General features: G+C 41.9%; 2 pseudogenes; one reads left to right on the forward strand and one right to left on the reverse strand.

Annotated features, from left to right (window-relative positions):
* Positions 1-15,069: 15,069 nt before the first annotated feature.
* Positions 15,070-16,884, reverse strand: LOC146821366 (general transcription factor II-I repeat domain-containing protein 2 pseudogene; annotated as a pseudogene).
* Positions 16,885-17,453: 569 nt separating this feature from the next.
* LOC146821367 (general transcription factor II-I repeat domain-containing protein 2 pseudogene) lies at positions 17,454-19,268 on the forward strand (annotated as a pseudogene).
* The last annotated feature ends 1,802 nt before the right edge of the window (positions 19,269-21,070 follow it).

The following is a 21,070-nucleotide window of genomic DNA, read 5'->3' on the forward strand; positions in this document are numbered from 1 at the left end:
TGGAAAGTTTAATGTAGTGTGCTCTGAGATACCAAACTATGTTTGTGTTTGTTGTCGACGTACTCATTATAAAAGTCAAACTAGGAATGTTGATTTGTATTTGAAAAGTGAAAAGGAGAACAATGGTAAGTGGGAAGAATTTGCAATTTGTTTGTTGAAGGTCGATTTGAGTTAGGTAGTGATCAACGTATATGTAAATATTGTTACAACAAATTAGAAGAGAACAAAATGCCTGCTAGAGCAGTGCATAATAAGTTGGAGTTAGAAGCTATTCTGCAGGAGCTGGCCAAATTGAATACATATGAGTCGGTTCTAATTCAATCTGTTCATCCTTTTCAATCTATAATTCTAATGGAGCCTAAAACAGGTAAACTGCCACCAACAGACTTGCAAAGAGGGCTGAAAGGAAGAGTGGTGTACTTACCTTTGGATTTTAAGAAAAACTTTGAAACTATTGCTGGGGAGAAAGAGGAAGATGAGGCAGTAGTTATTTTACTAAATGGTGTACCCACAAAGAGTCGGAAAATATGGCAAGAATTTGTGGATGTTAATAAAGCTGAAAAGGCTACCTTATATCTTATAGAGACCAATATTTCTTACAAAAATGTAAATGTGGATGAACAGGTAATACGTTTAGAAGATGATTTTGAAATTTCAAGTGGTCAAATAGAGAAAGTGAACAGGTCAAGGACTGAAGAGATTTATGAACATTATACAATATGTCCTTTGCATTCAAAAGAAGTGATAGGAAGTAGCATTGAGTTATTTTAAATGAAAAAAGTACAGGGAATTCCAATGAGTGTATGGGAGAAAAGCTTGGAAGCTCGTTGTTTTCCACAGTTGTTTCCTACTGGAGAAGGTGGACGATATGATGACAGAACTGTACGGATTCCAGCTTCAGAGTATCGGTCGACAAGATTATATTCTGAAGATCCTAGATTTTGACAGTGCATTCCATACATATTTCACCTTTTGTTTGAAAGTGATCTGTCTTTTATCTCGTATGCAGTGAATCATTTACTTAAAACTGGAGTTCATGAATCACTTCTTTCTGCTAAAGAATTTGTGGAGAAAGTTCAAGAATCAGATGAAAATTTAGAAGCACAGTTAATCAATTTGATGGCATGTCAACATGGAACAAATGAGTATTGGTATCTTTATCATGGAGAACTCAAGTGTATGTTACGGAATTTAGGTACACCAACATGGTTTGTCACACTTCGCTGTGCAGAGTATGCATGGGAAGATTTGCTTGAGTTTTTAAGAGAAGCGAATTCTAATATAAAAAATGTTGAAATAAAGACTCCTGGTGAACTGTGTTCATTGGATCCTGTAAATGTGTGCAGATATTTTAATCATAAGTTTCAAGGTATGATGTCTTTTATCTGTAATAAAGAAATCCACCTCTTGGAGAAGTTACCGATTTCTTTTGGAGAAAGGAGTATCAAGCAAGAGGTGCACCTCATATACATATGCTAGTATGGATCAAGGATGCACCTACATTTGGAAATGATTCTGATGAAACAGTTTTGTCTTTCATTGAACAGTATGTGACATGTGAGATTCCAAGAGAAGGAGGAGATAGAAGCTTGAGACAGCAAGTATTACGTTTCCAAAGTCACCGTTCTGGCTACAGGGCAGATCTATATAGGATGAGGTAATATAAGAGCTAACCTCCAACGCTTCAGTCATAGTAATTGAAGTGTCTCTTTCCTGTATTGGCATACATAGTGATGGTGTAATAGAGAGCCGTCTCTCTGTGTTCTCAATGGCGTTGGCCACAACACCGATGGTCTGTTGCAGCATTTTATCTATGGCGGTCAGAGTGGGTAAAGGTTGGGAGTCTGTTGTCAATGACTTAGTGTGTGACCGTGTGACTGGGGTTTTAGTTTTGACTTTCTTTCCCCGTTTTATCATTTTTACAATTTGGAAAACACAAAAAATAAGGTACAATATAACAGGAAATCTATCACTGTCGAGCAGTAAACTAGTTTTTCTCAAAGAATAACTAATCTCTATACAATAGGTGATTAGCAATAAAACACACTATGCACAGCTGATGGCTGGATTATACATATAACAACAGTAAATTTAGTCAATTAAGTATCAATGGGAAATTCCGAACTAACCCAATGTCATGAACCAAGAGATGTGGCCCAGCCCGGCCTCCTTCGGCCTTTGACGGGCAAGGACGGGCCCGCCCTTGGCCCGGGCTTTGCCCGGGCGCTGCCCGCGCGCGTCCCACGCTGCGGGAGGCGCACTGGCCTTAAGAAGGCTTTCCCGCCTCATCTGGCGATGTGCGCGTGACAAGCGCAGGGACCTCTGGGGGTTGTGGTTCATGTGACAGTGGCACCGTACCCCTCACGGCTTACAGGTGATGTACGGCGAGTGTATCAGGCAAGGTCTCGCCCGTTCCCCTCACGGCAAGGGCAATCAACTCCAAGCGCGTCTTTCAATACTTTAACTATTCTATCCAATACTTTCATTCTCTTTGAAATCAAAATGAACAACTTCTGTTTCAAATTGAAAGCAGTATCCACTATACTTTCAATACGCTGCTTCTCTTTGAATTGGAACATTCTTCTTTTATATTTGCAGCATGCTTTCAATAAATTCTGAATCACTCTAGATCGAAAAAGTCTCTGACGAATTTCTTGAAATTGTTTTTGTCTCCGAGTACCAGATACTATTTCTTTATCATCTTTCCTTTTCCTCGTATTTGAAATTGAACTCTGCTTCCCCTTACTTGAAAAATTCTTCGACTTGCTTTGTGTGATGTTTTTCTCATAAAATGTTCGTAATATTTTTTCCAAAAATTCTCTTTTGCTTTTACTCAAACAAACAATTTCTCTACTAGTCGCATTTTTTTCTACTTCAAGATCTTTCCTTTTCGTCAAATATATATTTTTCTTCTCTTTTCTTTTTTTTCACTTCTTCTAGGCATTTCCAAATTTCAATCCAAACGAAATAATTTTCTGAAAAACAAAAAATAGATTCAATTATTTTTCACATTTCTTCACCATGTTAAAATAATAACATACAATTGCAAAACTTCCACTAACAACTTCCAGACCCAGTGCTGCAACGTGATGGAGCACGACAGATGAGCACTAGGATGACAAGTAGTGCCATAGAACATACAGCAAGTATTTATTTAATTATTTACATACTCCTTTACAATTTATATATAACTGCACTACCTCATACTTTTCACCTCTCTGCCACACCCCACCACCCCACACCACTTTCTCTGCAACCCACCACACACAACGTTATAAATAGAATTTTTAAAAATTGTAATCTATGTACTTAAAATGATATTATTAACCTAACAGCACACATAAAACTTTCCATTGATACCTAACAATTTTATCAACAACTTCACAAACATAACACTGCACCCAGGGCTTTAACTGGAGGGGGTGTCTGTGGGGATGTGAACACCAGCATTTTATTTTTGGGAGCCTCAAAATGTGTGTTTATAGGGCTCTATTTTCCGACCTCACAAACGTAATCCGTTTTTCTTCTTTATTGCACTGCAATGACACTGTGAGAGCATGCACATTGCACACTACTTAGAAGTGCAGACATCATGCCAAGTGACTCGCATTGTAGGAGGAGGGAAATCCTTTAAAGAGAGCCACTTTCTCTCAGTATTTCCCTTCTCTTTTTGCAACGCACCAGCAAAATCATCGTGGGGTGATTAGCAGACAGACCACCAGGCGCACAGCGCCCATTACCCTGGACTCTCTGACACAGCTTCCCGGGCGCACACACAGAGCCACACCCGAGTACTTCACCGGTCTTCAAAACATAATTTTTTTGTAAAGGAAACTCTGTACTTTTTCACCCGTTTTTACAACCCCTACATGCCCACTCTGCCTATTGCTGAAAGAATTAGGCTCCCTCTGGTTGCGCCTCTGCAAATGACCACAACAAGGCAACTCCAGCACGAACCTGCTCTCACCTTACACACGGTCTTGTTTTAGTGCTACGAAAACACACACTTTGCCTGCCTCACTAAATTCTCGCACCCCCTCTTTAATATGAACATAAAAGCTTTCCAATTACTTTTATATTCCTATACTGTACTTCACATGGAAATATGGAAATATAGAACTCAAGGTTCTCACCACCCCAAATTAGCTCTCTGGTATACTTTCTCAAATATAAGAAGTACAGGTATTCTCTATCTGTCAGTCACAGCCACTTTAAAACAGTGTACCTATAAACAACTCGACAAAACGTTTCTAAATTAACGTATTACACTTAAAAGCTCCTTTACATTTCTTTCGCTAGATGTACCTTTGTTTAAAACACCACCAGAGAAGGGTGTTGAAGTATGCTCCACAAAGAGTAACTCAAAGCTTTGTTATTCTTTATTCAAAAATCTGCCTGTCAATGCTTTTTGCAAGCCTTTTCAATGCCTTAAGTGGGTAGCTTGATGAGTATAATACGTTGTATTTAAGATCGGGGGCAGACGATGCATGGAAATAAGAACGTATAGTTGAATAAAGGGCGAGTGGATGCATGGCCAGATGCATCAATGGATAGATACGTAGATCAATGTATCAATGTATGGATGGATGGAAGGATGAATGAATGCAAAGACCAGTACTTACGATAGACGGGTGGGCTGATAAATGCTTAGGATTGATTCTGGGACAGATATATCTATGCATATATAGGCGTATCGCTGCATGAATGGCACAGTGCTTACTATAGGCGAGTGCGCTCATAAATGCTTAACATAAGCGGACAAACAGATTTATGTATATATATAAGTAGCAATATATGCATCAATTAAAAGATGGTTGAATGGCGCAGTGCTTAGGATGCATGGATACTTCGCTTTAATTGGGCCAGGTCTGGGGACCGGCACTTATTTTCAGGCAGCCTCCAAACGGCTCTCTATCAGGCTCTATTTTCGGCCCTCTCAAAGATAGTCAATTTTTTTTTATTACACTGCAGTGACAGCATGCACATTGATGTACGCATGCTTATTTTGCTCACTACTGAGAACAGGAGACATCAAGCTAGGTTACCCACGTTGTAGAAGAAAGGGAAATCCTTTAAACAATGTTTTTTTCCAAACCTACGATAATTGGAGAGGATTTTCTAAAGCACACAATGATACTTATCTTGATTTAGACCACGCCCCAACTTGCATAGCTTTGCCCCCCCCCCCGTTCAGAGCACCCCCATTTTTTTTTCTCCCACTTAGAAGCCTAATTACACCATAGTAACAAACAAAAAGTGTAACCTTCCATTAAAATCTACAATGGCACCAAGTTTCATAATTTTCCATCAACGGCATCAGCCTTCTACCACAGTACAAGAGTGTCTATCAGCACGAAGATGTCCTATCCACAGAAATGTTGTGTAATTTCTGTACCTGTCTGCTGGAACACTCATCACCAAAACGTATTAAAACATGGGAATTTGCCAGAAAAACATATACCATACCATAAACCGATTCATAAATGGGCACACTGCCACTGCACCACCCTCTTCCCCAACCTTCCTTAACTTTACAAAATTAAAGAAAGAGCCACACCAAACCTAGTAAACACACTATACCAATACAAGAACTTAATTTCAACAACCGTCTACTGGAACGCTCATGAGCAAAGCGTATTAAAACATACACATTTGCGGGAAAAACATATACCATGCCATAGGGCACTTTAAAAGTGCTCCCAGTGGTACTACATCACCTTCAGTAGCTTGACATCTGCACGTTACTAAAGTCTGTGTTTTAATCAGAAACATACCCACATCCCCCACACCCACCCCCGCCCTTCCTTAACCGTACGAAATCAAACAGAAACCCCCACCATTCCTAGTAGCGCCACTATACCCATACACAGGCGTAATTTTAACAGGTGTGTGCCCGAACACTTATCAACAAAAAGTATTCAAACATGCAAATTCGTGGGAAAAACATAAACAGTACCATAGCACGGTTAATAAATAGGCCCACTCAAACTACATTACCTTTACTAACAACACATGCCCACATTACAAATGTCCGTCTTATAATCAGAAACATACGCACATCCCCACCCCCACCCATACCCATGCTTGACCTTACAAAATCAAACAACGAGCCCCAGCACTGCCGTTACCGCCACTATAGCCATGCATAGACTTAATGTCAACAGGTGTCTGCCGGAACGCTCATCAGCAAAACCTATTAAAACCTGAAATTTTGCAACTCAACCATACACCATACATAAGACGGTTTATAAATAGTCACAGTACCACTACACCACCTTAACACCCGCCCTTGCTTAACTTTACGCAATAAAAGAAAGAGCCCCAGCAAACATAGAAGCGCCACTATAGCCAAACAGAGGCTTAATTTCAATAGATGTCTGTCGAAATGCTAATCAGCAAAACGTATTAAAACATGCACTCCCCAACTACTTCTATTCCATAAGAACAGACAATAATTAATACGTTTACTACCATATATTTTAGTATATCTACCTTTTCATTATTCACTAGTCAGAAACTACAAAAACTATTCACTATACCGAGATGCAAACCAGAAACCATATTCATATTTATCTCATCTTAGGATGACATGATTCAAACTATGCGTACATATAAAAGGAACATATCACTTTTCCTATCTCCATCTCCTCTCCATGTCATCTCCAAACACTGTACACAGCCCCACTGAACAACAACCTACCCTGACTTACATTCAAACCTACCTCTCAGTGTCAAAATTAAGACCACAACCTTCCCACATAACATTTCTGCATTTCGTTTTATTGCTTTTAACTTAATAACACATACGTCTCCTACCACCACCCCCACCCCACTATTTCCACAAAAAGTATCAGTTGCAAACGTGCTACATTTTCTTTATCTCCCCAAATACATTACAAACTCAAATTAACGCTGGACCTCATTTTCAAAACAAAACAGTCCTATAAAGATGACAAACTACACTTCTTCTCTGTGAAAAATTCCTAAACATATATAAAATACTTATATAACAACAGCTCAAATTTTATGCATATTTCATAACCAATATCAAACACCACACTTTACTAACACTATATTACTTTGAAATAAAAAATACTTTCAAAATTAAAAACATCATCTCAAATACTTAATCAATACTATAAAACACATAACACACCTTGTTCATTTCGAACTCACCTTTGTAGTTGTTATCCAGATTTCAAATGACACACGCATACAATTCTCTCTTTCTCACATAGTACATGCAAAACTCCGACTTCATCAAGAATGAAACCAGGTCTGGCACAATTTCTCTGTCGCTCCACACATAAATACACGTAAAGAACAAATCAGAATACTTCATTCCTTCAATGACATTCCAAAACTTACCTCCATTGGTTAATTTTGAATTTTCCTTCCGAAAAGCTACTTATTATTCTGCACAACATACAGGTCACAAGTTCAACCTATTTTATCACCACACTTTCTGGAACCTTCTACGACACCTGCAGGTTAAAAGTTCATCATTTTTTTTAACCTAACGATATACTTTTGCAACATTATATCGAACATTTAATGGCACGTGCACGTTAAAAGTTCACAATAGGGGTCAGTAGTTCATCAGCTTTATTCCCAAATCCAGCAGCACCTCACCTTATGCCCCCAGCGCCAGAAGACCCGTAGGAGTCAGTGCTTTCCACTTTCCAAATACCAAATTCATTTCATACACACAAATTTACCTTTGCGCTCCCTATATAACACCCCCTAAGCACCATACACAAGTTACAATGTTTGAAACAAAAGTTCCTCCAAGTAGCTATAACTACATGCTGACACTACTTGCACAGATATGGCACAGCGGCCAGAGCACATGACTTCACAGCATAAGACACACAATTTAGACTCACGCTCTAATCCCCGAGGCCCGCACCACATCACCTTAGCAGCATCACACTCTAGGTAATACCTCACTTAATTTTTGTAGCCTAGCACTTTCACACCGGTAGGTATGATTAGTTCACTGCGCACCCCCTCTATAGCACACCCTAAACACCCCACAGAGGTTACAGTGCTCCTACCCTCCTATTTCCCACTATTTTCACCCTTTTTTCCCCTTACTCACTTCAACGGAATCACAAAATGGCGGCCAACACTTCCCCCTTCCCTGAGACTCTAGACAATACCTCACATATTTTCCGTACCCAGGACTTTCACACCACTACGGGTCAGTAGTTCATCCTAGTAGGTATAAACACATGCTGACACTACTTCCACAACTGTACTGCAGCGGCCAGGGCACATGACTTCACAGCATAAGACACACAGTGTGGGCTCACGCTTTAATCCTCAAGTCACGCACAGGCTCACCTTAGAAACATCACACACTAGCCAATACCCCACTTAATTTTCGTAGCCTAGAACTTTCACACCGGTAGGTATGATTAGTTCACTTCGCACCCCCTCTATAGCACACCCTAAACACCCCACAAAGGTTACAGTGCTCCTACCCTCCTCTTTCCCACATTTTTCGCCCTTTTTCCCCCTTACTCGCTTCAACTGAATCACAAAATGGCGGCCAACACTTCCTAGTTGCAAACGCTCGCAGCTCTGGCAGCCAATCAGCAGCAAGCTCGTGCTCGTAACGCCTCAGCCAATCAGATGGCAGAATTCCCAAATATCGATATCTGTAAATTTCGATATTTCTCAAAAACTACTGAACGGATTTGCACCAAATAAAAGCGTGCTTTCTAGACCAAGACCCTCCTCCCTGCCAAATCTAGAGTAATTCCGTTCACCCGTTCGACCTATAACCTTGTCTAAAGTTTCCTGTGGAAATTAACATTGAAAAAACACGTTTTGGGACCCACTTTTTTCTCGGCCCCCGAAACGATTCACCCCCAAAGGAGCTGATATAAACAAAGAATTTGTTTTGCAAATTTCACGAAGATTCATCAATCGTCGCCAAAGTTGTTAAGTTATTGCAAATAGAATGTTGCCATTTTCCTATAGTAACTAGGTCCTAACTATAACTACCTACTGGTATATATATATATATATATATATATATATATATATATATATACATAGAGAGAGAGAGAGAGACGTCACAAGATCATAGAGGGAATAATTTGTGTGAACTTTGCCTAGTGTGAGATAACACACCTCATGCAAGTACTGGAATAATGAAGGTTACCAGTAAGAAACATAAGCTTAGCACACTTGACCCTATGCCAGGAAGAATCTTGCACAACTTGAGGAGTGTGTTTCCTTTGGGAGGGTGGGTGTACTCCCCTAGAAGTCCTGTCTTGCCAGGCACCGGTCCAGCAATCTGGCTAGAAGGTTCCTTCAGGTTCTCAGAGGTCCCTCTCGACCTGCAAATATTAGGTTTGCAAGTAACAAGAGGAATGGCTGTGAAGTTCTCTGTGGACTGCATATAAATCTAATCTTCCTTAGTGGCAGACTCCTGTGTTCAAATGGATTTTGATAGCTATATCGTTTCGACTTTAGCATATGAGGAGCTACTGCTGTCCTAACACCAGTACCACTGGAATAAAGCGATTCTGCAGCTGCTGCGTTTCCTGCAAAATTGCCACATTTGCCACTTAATCCCTCATTTGCTGCACAATTTGCAGATTGTAACATAAAAATATTTTGTTTCTAGCTCAAACGGATCAAAAGTTACTAAAAACGCAGCGGAATACCTGTCTCAAAGTTTGACTGGTCATCTGTAAATTGTTTATTGCCATATTTGGGTATTAAATGGGTAATAATGGAGTGAAACATTTACTCAGTGTTAACATGTGTAAAAGAAGACAAAATAATAAAGCAATAGTATCACAAAACGGCTGCATTATGCCACATAATATGCCTTTTCTTGCCGCAAAATGTAGTCAACCTTGCTGCATAATGTGATTTTCCCCTTACATCTAATTCCAGGCCCTGCCGAACAATGACCTTCCCTATCTAGAGTATTCCTTTGGATAACTGCGATGCCAAGACTTCGTACCTTTGTGAGTCATAAGCACGAACCGATCGGCCCCGGAGTGTGGAAGCCAAACGGGGCGCAATCTTAGGGGCACCAAGTCGTGATAACAACACGTTGTGACAACCGAGAACACTTCCAGTGCATTAAAAAGCAATTTCGATCATTACACTTGTCACATTTCTTTGAAAAATGTGAAAGGCAGTGGCGATTTGCTTTTAAAGTCGCACATCCGCGTGCAATGACACTTTCTCAGAAAAGAGGTGAATTATTCAGTCTCCACAGAAGCATTTTCTCCACGTGATTTGACATCTATTTATAGACGTATAAATGCTGCTGCAGATTTTTTAAACAAGTGAACACTAAACGGATATATTAGTAACCTGGAGGCAGGTGCTTACTTAGTAAACCTACGAAGTGGGTTTTTTCGCCTTAAATTGAATTGAAGCACAATGGATAAAAGCCTGACTAACGGCAGCACACCTCACAATCCATGTACGTTTATCAAACGGCCTTCACTCACGAATCAAGGCTGTACTTGACGGTGCCATGTTTAACCTGGAGAAAATGTGTGCGTCTGTTTAATGTGATTATCTTAAATATATTGGGGCAGATTTACAATAACTGGCGCATTCCTACATATCAGCAGGGACGCGCCAGCTATTTTGCGTCATGGCAGACACCTCTTGCGCCACCATGGATGCGCCGCATATACAATGCGGCGCACCATGGCGCATGAATATACAGATGCGTGACACATCTGATGTTGTAAACATGATGCAGTGCTGTAGCTGTGTTGCAAGCGCGATGCAACTCTAGCACTGCTTGGGGGCGCCCTATACTAGCTGTGCTGCATCACTCCTTACGCCTGCTACAAGCAGGCGCAAGTTTTGGCGCAGCGGGGTCGGAAAAGTGACTGAGTGAAATCTTGAAGATTTCACTCAGCCACTTTTCCGAGGCGTTCCTGTGCCCGAACGCCCCCCCTGCGCCGGAACGCCCACATGAAACCTGACTCAGGTTTCATGTGGCGTAGGGCTTTACAACGTGACGCATCTCCCTAGATGCGTCACGTTGTAAATACCCTGAAGCATGGCACTGGCTTTGCGCTGCCGCTGCATCACAAAAGGACGCAACGAGGGCGCAAAAGTAGCGCACGGGGCTTGTAAATCTGCCCCATTTAGCACTAATTTCTCAGAGTTATTGCATGAGCTGCAGGCAGTACAATCGGGGTCAGACTGGGAACTCATAGCAACCCTGTCAATCTTGTCGGGGTTGGGGGGGGGTTAGGCTGGGGGAGTGATGAGTTTGTAAGTGTGAAGCACGGCTGCTATTGTTACTGGTAGCTGATATTGCAGCACCACTGAAAACTGGCCCCCAGTAACAAAGCCAGACTCCACTGCTGCAAAACTGGCCCCCTTCCTTCCAGTCCCATGGTTAAACGCCTGATTCCCAGTATGGCCAGTCCGACCCTGAGTACAGCTCATGAACAGGGAGAGCAAACGCCGGATTTTTAGCTTCAGTGGTCCTAAGCAGCAGCACAGAAGAGGCATAATCTAAAGGCAGTTTCACTTTGAAAATACCATTACCAGCCCAATAGCATAGGACCTCTTGGAAAGATGTTCAACAACCTAGATGATTTCAACTTTGAGAGTCTCAGTAAGTGGCAGGTGACATATTATTAAACAACTAAATCTGGAAGGGGGTCTTATTTTTATTCTAATTTTTGTTGTTGTTGCGAAGTTATTGGAGCCATTTACATAAGCACCAGTTACATTACACAAATTCCTATTTATATTTTTAGGCTTGGGGAAATTAAGTGATTTGCCCAGAATAAGAGGACTGAAACCAGGCTCCCCAGTTCCAAAGTCGGTAACTCTGGCTGTACCGCAACACCCTCTTCCAGATTTTTCCAAACGTCATAAAAAATTAGAATGTCAAAATGGGAAACTTGCAGCCTCTTTAAGAGTTTCATAAATGTTTATACTATATAAAGCAAAGCAAACTTTACACTCCCATAGGCAAGTTTGAATTAGACCTGGGCAGTGTTCGGCACTCTGCGAAGTGACCAAAAAACTCTTTCACGCTTGGCGAAGTTCCGCGAGCGGACAAGCGCATTAGGTCATGCTGTTCGTGCTGATTTTGAGCCCTGGGTGTTTGTCCCGCACTGGAAAATCAGCACGAACGGCACCATGCACAGCGTAGGAGGGAGTTGCTTCTTTTTGCCACTTGAGTAGAATTTTTACTCGAGCGACAGCTTCATCAACGCGAATGGATGGATTCTCAACACAAGCGGCTGCGACCATCCATGACCGCCCGTGTTGAGAAACCTCAATGGAAAGTGGTCTATCATTGGATTTTTCTTGCTCGCGGGTGCAAACCTAACATTTGCAAGCGAGGAAAAAACTCTACTTCGTGGAGGGGAGTTTACTGCAACTCCGAGTTCTGGGTGGAGCACAGAGTGCAGACAGCTCTGCAAAGTTCATGAACGGAGCGGAGTTTGCTGCCCAGGCCTAGTTTGAATATTTTATTCAGTGCACAAACGTATACTTAAACTCATATGCTTTATGCTGAGATACATCCATTGGAAACTGAAAAGTATATTCAGTATATTAAATGCATATTCTATATATTGACTAAAAGTGGGCATTACCCGCGTAATTCTGTTTAGCGTAATCACACGGAATTACCTACGAAATCCATGAGAATATGCTTGAATTACGAGAGAAGATGAATTCTGCATTTAGCACTATTTCTTAACACAACACTTTTCTTGATGGATGCAAGGATAAGTTTTGCAGTAGGAAATAACACTAAATGCAGTAGAACATGAATAGTGAGTGTGAGCAGCTGCTCACGCTCCCTCAATTGGCTTTTGGGGTAGGATTATTCCCCATCTTTCTACTGGCATTTGGCACAATTTTCTTAGCTCAAAATGCACCCTCGGGTCCAAAATGGATGAAAGGATGCATTTTGCACTGCAAAACAGTGCTAAACACATCACAACACAAATAGCAAGCAGCCACTCATACTCTCTAAATGTGCTCTCATGGTAGGATTTCCCCCCCCCCCCAAATTGTCTTAATTATTTGAGTAGGAGTTATAGTGCAATTATCGGTAATTCTGCATCAAGGAGTAATGTGGAATTACCGAAATAACTCCTATTACTCCAGCGTTATCAAAATTCTGCCCAGGCCTAATATCAACAAGCATTAACAAAGCCAATAGGTTTGCTGTTTACATAGAGAAAAGGCCTTCAAAAGTTCAGGAGCAGTACAAGTTGCCCAACAGAGTCAGTGCACGCCAAGTACATCCAACAGCAGATACAATGTTCCCACACATATAAAGACCAGGAACAGCACAGGTAACGGTTCCAAGAAGGGTACACAGTACATAAAGATTGCTGTGGCTTAACTGCAGAGAGGCTGCAGTCCTCCAGAAGAGCACCAGGAATACTGAAAGTAATTGAATGTACCAGTCCAAAAGGTAAGCGAGTGGGCCCCTATCAACCAGTCGATTTTAGGCAGAACAGTTTGCTGCTGACACTTTCTTATTTTTTGGTGGAAGTGTGACTTCTGTAGGCTGCGTGTGGTGATGCAAATCTATTTTCATTGACTTTTACAACCCCTTTGTTCCTTTAAGGATGTTTTCACATTGTCTTAAAAAACGGATGTCTCCTGATTCCTTCATACAATTGTCATCGTTTCACTCTTGTTTTGATGATTATATTTTCTCGTTTTAAATACATTGTCTTGTGCTATTTTGCTGTTTAATTTTATGACTTTAATGTTGCGTCGGTGCTACTTAACTACATGGGGGCAGATTTACAAGGAACTAATACATCTGTATAGATGCGTCAGTTTCCCTGCGCCTGTGTGAAAATCCCTTGCGCCACCATAGATAGGCCGTGTTTACAATACAGCGCTCTATGGTGAAAGGATTGACAGATGCATCAGAAATTCTGACGGATCTGTTGGCGGAAAAGACACGCATTGCTGGAGTCGTGTCACATGCACGACGCAACTCCAGCAATGTGTGTTGCGGCCTATTCCCAACACACTGCATCACTCCTTACCCCTGCTTCAAGCAGGCATAAGGTTTTGACGCAGTGGCGTCCTAAATGTCACACAGTGAAATCTTGTAGATTTTACTGCGTCACTTTTATGAGGGTTTCTTGCGTGGGAACGCCTACCCTGCATACATTATACCTGACGCAGGTAAAATGTCACCCAGAGCTTTAGAACATGACGCATCTCCCTAGATGCGTCACGCTGTAAATGTGCCAAATTTTTTACGCCGCTGTTTCGTCACATAAGTGACGCACCGGCAGCGCAAAAGTGTCGCAAGGGGCTTGTAAATCTGTCCCATGGCACTTATTTCTATGAAGAAAAACCTGTTCCTTTGCACCATTGTTACCGTGGGTACCTTCTCATTGAAACTGTATTTTAAATTAAAAGGCCATTGATTTACTAACTGTGTGGGATTCCACACCTAGCTTTCCCTCTCCATTATTAACCCTGAATCTCACTTATGTAATTGAGATTTCCATATAGTGCATGTCCTGGCATGTGTATGTCCTTGCAGAGCTGCCAGAGTTAGATACATTTACACATAGTTTACATAGTTTTGAGGACTCCAGCACAGGATGGAGTCAGATTTCTGGTTCTTTCAGCTGGATAATCAGTTAAGTAGATATTAATATAATGCTGCTTTTCTGTGCATGGTCAATGGTATACGTTTTATTTTTTAGTAGTAAGTGTAGCTGAAGGTCTTTACCAGGGGTGTCAAACTCAAATTCATCAGGGGCCGCATCAGCAGTTTGGTCACCCTCAAAGGGCCGGTTGTACCTGTAGGACTATGTGTCCACTATTTATTATCATAAATTATTGTCACTGCATTCAATTATTACTTTTTTTTGTAATAATAACTAGCTCTGAAAGCAGAAACATAGTCAGAATAATGGCAAGTAGATATTCAAATGTACAATTATTGTACAATTTATTGAAAAATGATTTTTGGTAACAGACCGTAATTTTTTTTTTTTTAAACATACAAATATTGCCAAACACTGTTTATTACACATATGGCAAACACAATGCATTAACTTTTTTTTAACTTTTCCGACTAGATGGCTGACATCGTTTTCCTGAGGTCAGTCCATCGATGTCTGGCGTTAGGTCTTGTGCTGTAGCAATCCGCAAAACAGCATGGAGGTTATCATCAGTGATGCGTGATCTGAGCTTGGTCTTGTTCAGATTCATGACTGAAAACATCTGTTCACATAGATAGGTGCTCCCAAACATGGACAGAACACGTGCAGCTTGAAGTCGGAGCTGTGGCATCAAAGCAGGGGGGAGGAGACGGTAAAAGTCGTCGACTGTCGCATCCTGGAACTTCGCTTTCAGGCTGCTGTTGCACTGAAGTTCTATTAATTCCATTTGAAGGTGATGTGGTGCACTGTCAACATCGATGTTGAAGGGATTGGCAAAGCTGGTAAAGGTTAAGTTTTGTCCTTTAAAGTCAGAAAAGCGTCGATTGAATTCATCAATCAGCCGATTCACTTTGGTACCCAATCGAGCACATGAAAAAGTACCTGGGAATGAGGTTGAGATGCTCTGGCAGGTAGGAAAGTGGGCAAGACTGTCTTTTTCAAGCTGTGACTTCCATGGGCGCAGTTTCTCCTGGAAAGCTGTTATTGCCTCATACATTGAGGTTATGACTTGTTTGCGGCCCTGCAGCTTCAGATTCAGTTGGGCGAGATGCTCTGTTATGTCACACAACATGGCAAAATCGCACAGCCAGTTTGGATCTGACAGTTCTGACAAGGGCTTTCCTTTACTTTGCATAAAAAGAGTAATTTCTTCCAAAAGCTCAAAAAATCTCTTGAGAACGGAGCTCCTACTCAGCCACCTTACTTCTGTATGGTATGGCACATCTGTATGTTCCATGCCCACCTCCTTCAAAAAGTGTTGGAACTGACGTTGATTCAGACCCCGTGCACGCAGAAAATTCACTGTTTTCGTGACTGTGGACATTATGTTATCCAGTTGCAGAACCTTGCCACACAGAGCTCCTTGGTGGATAATGCAGTGATAAGTTATCAGCGGCGTGTGGCAATTACTTTTTTTCATTTTCTCTTTTAACAGTCCAACCAAGCCATTTCTCTCTCCACACATTGCTGGAGCGCCATCAGTAGTAAGTCCCACCAACTTTTCCCACGGTAATTTCATTTTATTTACGGATTCCTCCACTGCATTGAAGATGTCCCTCCCAGTTGTTGTCCCATACATGGCGACCACATCCAAGAGCTCCTCACTGGCAGACAAGTCTTCCTTCACACCTCTTACAAAAATAGCTAGATGAGCTGTATCAGTATTGTCAGTGCTTTCATCAACAGCTAATGAAAATGCCAGATAACTGCATGCCTCTTCAGCCAACTTTGTTTTAAGATTACAGGCTAGGTCCCTGACTCGGTCTGTGATGGTGTTTCTTGACAAGCTGACATTGCTAACAGCCTGTCTCTGCTCAGGGCACACCTGTTCACATACCTTCAGCATACACTGCTTTACAAATGCACCTTCTGAAAAGCACTTTGAAGCTCGCGCAATTTCTATAGCCACAAGATAGCTGGCTTTCACTGCTGCATCATTTTTTGCTGTCATTTTTGCAAAAATATTCCGTTGAGAATGCAGGCTACCTTTTAATTCTTGGACCTTTTGTTGCTTTTCCTGGTGGCTAAGGTTAGCAAATTTGGCTCCATGTTTGGTCTCAAAGTGCCGGCGTAAATTGTATTCCTTCATCACTGCCACTGCCTCATAGCAAATAAGACATACCGGCTTGTCTCCATTAATCACAAACATGTATTCACTTTCCCATCTCTCCTGAAATTGCCTTCCCTCTGCATCAACTTTTCTTTTCTTGGACATTTTTGGGTTATTAATTTGATTGTAGTTTATGGTCCCTATACCACTGTAAAGCAGCGGTGTCCAACACAAGGCCCGCGGGCCGAATCCAGCCTGCCAGACCTCGTCATGTGGCCCGTGTAGCCGCCGCCGGCCGCCAGCCTTCACCATTTATTCTCGCTTTTATTTTGACACGAGAAAGCCTTCACCTTATTCTCGAAAGCCGCCTCTTCAGCGCATGCGCGGCCGCCTCTTCAGCGCATTGCGCGCCAGCCTACAAGCCAGGGAACGTCTGCCTTCTAGCGCCGCCGGCCGTTCTACAGGAAACCTCCACATTACATGCATTGAGGAAACCTCCACTTGTTTTTATATTGAGCGCATGCCATCCTGTGACAGATCCAACGGCTGCCTGAACCCTTCTCTCCTGTACTGTAAGTACATATGATGTATGTGGGGGGGAGGGGGGGGGTCTGCTTATTAGGGGGAAGTCTGCTTATTATTCTGCTTAAAAAACTTTGGATATACTGACCACTTCCGTGTCACTTTACAGTGGTATAGGGACCATAAACTACAATCAAATTAATAACCCAAAAATGTCCAAGAAAAGAAAAGTTGATGCAGAGGGAAGGCAATTTCAGGAGAGATGGGAAAGTGAATACATGTTTGTGATTAATGGAGACAAGCCGGTATGTCTTATTTGCTATGAGGCAGTGGCAGTGATGAAGGAATACAATTTACGCCGGCACTTTGAGACCAAACATGGAGCCAAATTTGCTAACCTTAGCCACCAGGAAAAGCAACAAAAGGTCCAAGAATTAAAAGGTAGCCTGCATTCTCAACGGAATATTTTTGCAAAAATGACAGCAAAAAATGATGCAGCAGTGAAAGCCAGCTATCTTGTGGCTATAGAAATTGCGCGAGCTTCAAAGTGCTTTTCAGAAGGTGCATTTGTAAAGCAGTGTATGCTGAAGGTATGTGAACAGGTGTGCCCTGAGCAGAGACAGGCTGTTAGCAATGTCAGCTTGTCAAGAAACACCATCACAGACCGAGTCAGGGACCTAGCCTGTAATCTTAAAACAAAGTTGGCTGAAGAGGCATGCAGTTATCTGGCATTTTCATTAGCTGTTGATGAAAGCACTGACAATACTGATACAGCTCATCTAGCTATTTTTGTAAGAGGTGTGAAGGAAGACTTGTCTGTCAGTGAGGCGCTCTTGGATGTGGTCGCCATGTATGGGACAACAACTGGGAGGGACATCTTCAATGCAGTGGAGGAATCCGTAAATAAAATGAAATTACCGTGGGAAAAGTTGGTGGGACTTACTACTGATGGCGCTCCAGCAATGTGTGGAGAGAGAAATGGCTTGGTTGGACTGTTAAAAGAGAAAATGGAAAAAAGTAATTGCCACACGCCGCTGATAACTTATCACTGCATTATCCACCAAGGAGCTCTGTGTGGCAAGGTTCTGCAACTGGATAACCTAATGTCCACAGTCATGAAAACAGTGAATTTTCTGCGTGCACGGGGTCTGAATCATCGTCAGTTCCAACATTTTTTGAAGGAGGTGGGCATGGAACATACAGATGTGCCATACCATACAGAAGTAAGGTGGCTGAGTAGGAGCTCCGTTCTCAAGAGATTTTGTGAGCTTTTGGAAGAAAGTACTCTTTTTATGCAAAGTAAAGGGAAGCCGTTGTCAGAACTGTCAGATCCAAACTGGCTGTGCAATTTTGCCATGTTGTGTGACATAACAGAGCATCTCGCCCAACTGAATCTGAAGCTGCAGGGCCGCAAACAAGTCATAACCTCAATGTATGAGGCAATAACAGCTTTCCAGGAGAAACTGCGCCTATGGAAGTCACAGCTTGAAAAAGACAGTCTTGCCTACTTTCCTACCTGCCAGAGCATCTCAACCTCATTCCCAGGTACTTTTTCAGGTGCTCGATTGGGTACCAAAGTGAATCGGCTGATTGATAAATTCAATCGACGCTTTTCTGACTTTAAAGGACAAAACTTAACCTTTACCAGCTTTGCCGATCCCTTCAACATCGATGTTGACAGTGCACCACATCACCTTCAAATGGAATTAATAGAACTTCAGTGCAACAGCAGCCTGAAAGCGAAGTTCCAGGATGCGACAGTCGACGACTTTTACCGTCTCCTCCCCCCTGCTTTGATGCCACAGCTCCGACTTCAAGCTGCACGTGTTCTGTCCATGTTTGGGAGCACCTATCTATGTGAACAGATGTTTTCAGTCATGAATCTGAACAAGACCAAGCTCAGATCACGCATCACTGATGATAACCTCCATGCTGTTTTGCGGATTGCTACAGCACAAGACCTAACGCCAGACATCGATGGACTGACCTCAGGAAAACGATGTCAGCCATCTAGTCAGAAAAGTTAAAAAAAAGTTAATGCCTTGTGTTTGCCATATGTGTAATAAACAGTGTTTGGCAATATTTGTATGTTTAAAAAAAAAAATTACTGTCTGTTACCAAAAATCATTTTTCAATAAATTGTACAATAATTGTACATTTGAATATCTACTTGCCATTATTCTGACTATGTTTCTGATTTCAGAGCTAGTTATTATTACAAAAAACAGTAATAATTGAATGCAGTGACAATAATTTATGATAATAAATAGTGGACACATAGTCCTACACATACAACCGGCCCTTTGAGGGTGACCAAACTGCTGATGCGGCCCCTGATGAATTTGAGTTTGACACCCCTGCTGTAAAGTGACACGGAAGTGGTCAGTATATCCAAAGTTTTTTAAGCAGAAAAATAAGCAGACCCCCCCTAATAAGCAGACCCCCCCTCCCCCCCACATACATCATATGTACTTACAGTACAGGAGAGAAGGGTTCAGGCAGCCGTTGGATCTGTCACAGGATGGCATGCACTCAATATAAAAACAAGTGGAGGTTTTCTCAATGCATGTAATGTGGAGGTTTCCTGTAGAACGGCCGGCGGTGCTAGAAGGTAGACGTTCCCTGGCTTGTAGGCTGGCGCGCAATGCGCTGAAGAGGCGGCCGCGCATGCGCTGAAGAGGCGGCTTTCGAGAATAAGGTGAAGGCTTTCTTGTGTCAAAATAAAAGCGAGAATAAACGGTGAAGGCTGGCGGCCGGCGGCGGCTACACGGGCCACATGACGAGGTCTGGCGGGCCGGATTCGGCCCGCGGGCCTTGTGTTTGACACCGCTGGTCTTTACTGTTTAGGTAAAGTACATTTTTAGTGTTTCTAGTTATTTAAAATCATAACAATTTTAGCCGAGAAGGTTAAAACGATTAAGAGAAAACAGAGTCAATGATAACACAGTTGATCAATTCAATAGATACATCTGTCCATTCATTGTGTCATAAAGCGCTTAGGGGCATATTAATAAGGAACAGGGAAGATTAACGCTAAGGGCGCTTAGCGTTAATTTTTTTAATGCCCGCTATCGTTGGATAATATCACCGGGTTATCACGTTATTAACAAAGCTAACCGCCTAGGCGATTAAAAATCCAGCGATAGCGGCATTTTGGGAGGTTATCGCTGGTAATGCAGCGATAAAACTACAAGGATAGGGATATCCTTGTTGATGGCCCATGGTGGACTTAGCCATGTAATCCACCTCCCATTGGATTACATGGCTAACTCTGAAAATTAGCAGACGTAAAAAAGCAGCGTTAACCGTGGTTAGCGCTGCTTTTTTTGTCTCTAACAGGGTTAGCGTGAAGCTTGATAATAGGAGAAATGTCGCTTAGCAACATTTCTCCTATTATTTTGCTCTGGAACGCCCACTTTGCATCTCATTAGAGATGCAAAGGGAAGCGTAGTGAAAAAGGGTGCTAACATGCGATTTTGCATGTTAGCACCCTGTTGTTGATAGGGCGATATTTTTATCTCCACTTCTTTGGCTTTGAAAGCCAAAAAAGCAGAGATAACGCCCTTGTTAATATGCCTCTTATTCGTTACATATTTTCCAATCAGTAGTAAAATCATGATATATTTCAACAAAATAAAGAGCTATGCTGCCCACTTGATCCCTTGTCAACATTGGTTCGAAGAGTAAACTGCAATATACTTTTAAAATAATAATAACATTTGATGACATTACTAGATTAAGAATTAGGAGGATTTAACAATTGGCACCACCATGAATCCTTTGATGCGATTGCTCCTTTAGTAAACCTTTAAGGACTGAAATCACCAGA

The sequence above is a fragment of the Triturus cristatus genome, chromosome 6, assembly GCF_964204655.1.
Source record: "Triturus cristatus chromosome 6, aTriCri1.1, whole genome shotgun sequence".
Lineage (NCBI taxonomy): Eukaryota > Metazoa > Chordata > Amphibia > Caudata > Salamandridae > Triturus > Triturus cristatus.